Source organism: Gekko japonicus, unplaced genomic scaffold (assembly GCF_001447785.1).
Source record: "Gekko japonicus isolate JY-2015 unplaced genomic scaffold, Gekko_japonicus_V1.1 scaffold78, whole genome shotgun sequence".
Classification (NCBI taxonomy): domain Eukaryota; kingdom Metazoa; phylum Chordata; class Lepidosauria; order Squamata; family Gekkonidae; genus Gekko; species Gekko japonicus.
In genome coordinates, this window is record NW_015165236.1 from 1,369,440 (window position 1) to 1,373,920 (window position 4,481).

The following is a 4,481-nucleotide window of genomic DNA, read 5'->3' on the forward strand; positions in this document are numbered from 1 at the left end:
CCCCCCCGCAAACAAGCCCGGACAGAGTGGAGCAGCCGGGAACCGAGACAGATGCTTCCCGCCTGGCTCCGCCTCCTCTAGTATCCTGTGTGCTTCTGGTTAACTTCTCAGCCATTCTCAGACTCCCCAAGCAGCTGCGTCATTTGAACAATAATTACCACTGATGACCACAATAATTACCAGAATGACCACTGATTCCCAGGCTGCAGATTTAAGTTACCCTGGGCCAGCTCCTTCCCTTGTGCGCCCCAAAAGAAGCTTTGGGGACAGGCTGAATCCTCTATCCCTGAGGTTCCCTGCTCAGTGGCGTAAATCCTGAAATCCCTGGGCGGCCAAACCGAGGCCGGGGAACCGTCTCCCTGCAAGGCACAGTCTTCAGAGGAGTCCCAGGAGCTCAGGCACCCGACTTGGAAACTCTTGATGCCCCAACCTGGCCTCAGAGTTCAGCTCTGCTACGGAGCAGTTCATATTGAAAGGCGGCTTTGGACCAGGGCACAGCACAGGACCCTGGAGTTCGGGAACGCATGACTGCTGCTGGGGTCCCCAAGGTTATTACGGGGTGCAGAGCTCTTTAGGTATCATCCCTGCTTGAGGTTGGATTAGCAAATACGAAACTGGGGATCAGTTTCAGACTCGTCTGTCTGTCCTCCTGATGGTGGACCTTCATTCAGAGAGGGTGCTTAGCATCCACCGCACCAAAGGGAGCTCCTGAGACTAGCCAGACATCACCACATGAGGATCACCTATGAAGCTGCCTGATCAGATCATAGGATTGTCCAGGTGTACTGTGATGTTTTTCTACATCACCTAATCCTTTCAGCTAGAGATGCCGGGGATAGATCCTGGGACCTTCTGCATGCCGAGCAGAGGCTCTACCGCTGAGCCACGGCCCCCCTTGACAGCTCTCCAGGGTCTCAGGTGGAGGTCTTTCCCATCACCTCCTGCCTGGTCCTTTTTAACTAGAGATGCCGGGGATTGAACCTGGGACCTTCTGCATGCCAAGCCCCTGAGCCACAGCCCCTCTTGACTGCTCTCCAGGGTCTCAGGCGGAGGTCCATCACTGGCCTGGTCCTTTTTAACTGGAGATGCCAGGGACTGAACCGGGAACCTTCTGCATGCCAAGCGGAGGCTCTGCCACTGAGCCACGACCCCTCTTGACAGCTCTCCAGGGTCTCAGGCGGAGGTCTTTCCCATCACCTCCTGCCTGGTCCTTTTAACTGGAGATGCCGGAGATTGAACCTGGGACCTTCTGCATGCCAAGCAGAGGCTCTTCCACTGAGCCACGGCCCCTCTTTGCAGCTCTCCAGGGTCTCAGGCAGAGGTCTTTCCCATCACCTACTGCCTGGTCCTTTTTAACTGGAGATTCCGGGGACTGAATCTGGGACCTTCTGCATGCAAAGAAGAGCCTAATTGAGCCACGGCCCCTCATAACAGCTCTCCGGGGTCTCAGGCAGAGGTCTTTCCCATCACCTACTGCCTGGTCCTTTTTAACTGGAGATTCCGGGGACTGAATCTGGGACCTTCTGCATGCAAAGAAGAGCCTAATTGAGCCACGGCCCCTCATAACAGCTCTCCGGGGTCTCAGGCAGAGGTCTTTCCCATCACCGCCTGCCTGGTCCTTTTCAACTGGAGATGCTGCCGGGGATTGAACCTGGGACCTTCTGCATGCCAAGCAAAGGCTCTACCACTGAGCCACGGCACCTCTTTGGCCCTTTTGCTGCCAGGGACTGAACCTGGGACCTTCTGCACGGCAAGCAGAGGCTCTTCCACAGGAGCTGCGCTGCTTTGCCATGCTAGTGGAAGCTTCACCTTCCGGACACCTGCCTGCCTGCCAGGCAGCGCCTTGAAGGGGGAGGCGGGAGCAGTACCCTGCCCCACCACCTGCTCTGCCCACTTAACATCTTCTGCAAAGGTTCCCTGTTTCCCATAATCCCCCACCCACAGCTGGAGGGCAGGATACCAAGAAGCAGCGCAGTTCCTCCCCCCCCCACCACCCCAAAATAAAGCTAAGGAGGGATTTTTAAGCGGCTGCTCCTACCTTGCTTTTCACTGGCAGTCACGGAGGGCTTGTGGGGCTTCCACAGTATCTCCGAGCAGCACCGACACACCACGGCCTGATGCCTTCTGTCAGGGTGTGTGTGGAGAAAAGTCCAGACTCCCCACCCACCCACCCCCGGTGCATCATCCGGCGGCACCTGACTGTGGCTTTTCTTCTTGGAAGGAGGCAAGGGCCCTTCCCAGGGTGGGTGGGGACACATTAATGAGCCCTTTCTGAGCGTACCGTCTAGATCTGAGCATTGCAACCTCCCCCTCGGGGGAAGCTGATGTTGTGCAATTGGCGCTGCTGGGGTGGCACGCCGCTCCTTTGCAAAGCTGCTGGGTTGGGGGGAGGGTGGCTGCTGGTGCCCTTGGCTCCCTCGCATCGTCGTTAGCAGCAGCATGACAGAAACCCGGTGCATGAAGCTGGAAGCTTCACCCGTCGAATGTTGGCCTGCCAGAAAAAGAAGGGGCAACCGTGCTGCTATATTACTGAGTGACTGGTCTGGGTTTTAGAACAACGTATGAGTCCAGGGGCAACTTGAAGACCAACACAAATTTTATTCAAGGCATCAGCTTTTGTGTGAACACACACTTCTTCAGATACAGTGAAACAGAATTTGGGTTTGGGTGCCTGTATGCTGCCTTTCTTAGAATCAAAGCCTCTATAAGCCATGGAGTCACAATAAAACTACATGGATGCAAAGACATGACAATATTAACTGTCTCCGCCCAATGTGGTACCCAAGAGCGGAGCCCTTTTGGTCTGTAGCAGAAGAACCCCCGAAGGCCTACAGCCTGAAAATCTTGTTGATATTTGACAACGGGTGCTGCGACTCTTGAAACCCTGGAACCCTTGTTGGTCTGGACTCGAACTGAGCACTTCTGCAGAAAAGAGCTCTCAAAGTGGAATAAAGAAGTCCACGGTGGCAGGCAGGCTGGCGTGCGGAGGGAGTGATGAGACCGCCAAAGAGCCGGGAAGGTTAATATCGCCAAGTCAGTTGAACCCTGGAGGAAAGTACATAAAACAGTATAAGCACAGGAAAGGTAACTAACGAAGAGAAAACTGTGTGGGAAAGGATGCTGCTCTACTTCCGATGAGGACTCTGTCTCCGAAAAGCAGCCCCCAAACGAGAATACCCATTAAGGATTAGAAAAGACAAAACAAAATGGAGGCTGAAGAACTCTGAATGATGCCTTAAAGCTTTTTCTTTATTGTTAATGATGCTCTTATGATTTTCTTCAAACAGTTAAAATAATGGTTTCAAAGATAAATAATATAGCTTGATCGACTAAGTTCAATGTAATCACAGCATTTTAGACTAACTCTGATATAAGCTGGTGTAATGATCTCCTATTCTTGGGTTTTTAGTTTGGTTTTCTTTCCTTTCTCCCATAGATGTAGTTTCCCCCTCCCTTTTTTCTGTTGTAGTTGATAGAAAAATGCAATAAAAAATCCCCTCCAAGGGCTTAAAAAAAAGGAAAAGGACGCTACAGTAGCAAAGGCTAAATGGCAGAAACTACAAAAGCTCAATTTACTACAATTTTACAACAATGCAAGAAATTACAACAGGTGTCCTATAAAAAAACAACAGGTAAGTATAATCTCTCCTTATATATAATTGAATAGTGGGTGCCAAAGTTCTAATTCTAAAATGCACTCCCTTAGTGTATGGCTGATGGCACTGCTCCTCAGCATATACCGCCACCAATCAGAAGGCAAAGCCCAGGTCCCGCCCACACCTCAACTGCTGCGACAACCTGGTCTTCTGCATATGGAAGCTGATTGGACTTCACTCCATTCCAAACCTCAAACTCCCCCCCCCCCCCGCACCCCCCCCCCCGGCAAGGCAGTTGGAATGTCAGTTGCATATGGAATCTGCTGTATTCTGGTGGTGTGCAGGTCCCAGATTCATGTTTTAAAAGCAGACTGACACTGTTTGCCCAAAGCCAGAGCACTCTCCCAGAGCCTCTTTCTAGATCTCGTTGTATTTATTTCCACAACGGGCCTTATTTCTAGTATATCAATACAACAGGTGAACTCAATATAAATAATTCAAGGTAAATTCAATAGGTATATTCAGTACCTGTTGTGGGGAGGGGAAGGGAAAGGAGTTTGTAAGCCACTCTGAGACTCCTTTGGGTAGTGAAGGGTGGGTTATAAATCCAATCTCTTCTTCTTCTATAAATGGTTGGAAGACTATTATAAATGAACAATATAGACATATGAACATTTTAGGAGATAACATAGACTTCATTTTCATATCAATACGCAAAATACTCATGCAAAACAATTTGGTGATAATAATTGTAGTACGCTCTGTGTATTGCACATTGTATTATTATATCGTATTTTTATACTGTTGTGTAAGCCGCCCTGAACCGGCCTTGCTGGGAGGGCGGCGTAAAAATCTAATAAATAAATAAAAATAAGTAAAAGTTAA

The 4,481-nt window shown here is 50.2% G+C and overlaps 1 protein-coding gene across 1 annotated transcript in view; it reads right to left on the reverse strand.

Moving 5' to 3' along the window:
• The window catches only part of DNASE1L2 (deoxyribonuclease I-like 2), a 16,536-nt gene extending 14,409 nt beyond the window's left edge, over positions 1-2,127 (reverse strand). Inside the window, exon 1 of the mRNA XM_015409926.1 lies at positions 2,039-2,127. The gene's annotated coding sequence lies outside the window, so the exon portion shown is untranslated. The remainder of the gene's footprint in view (positions 1-2,038) is intronic.
• Between the last annotated feature and the right edge of the window lie 2,354 nt (positions 2,128-4,481).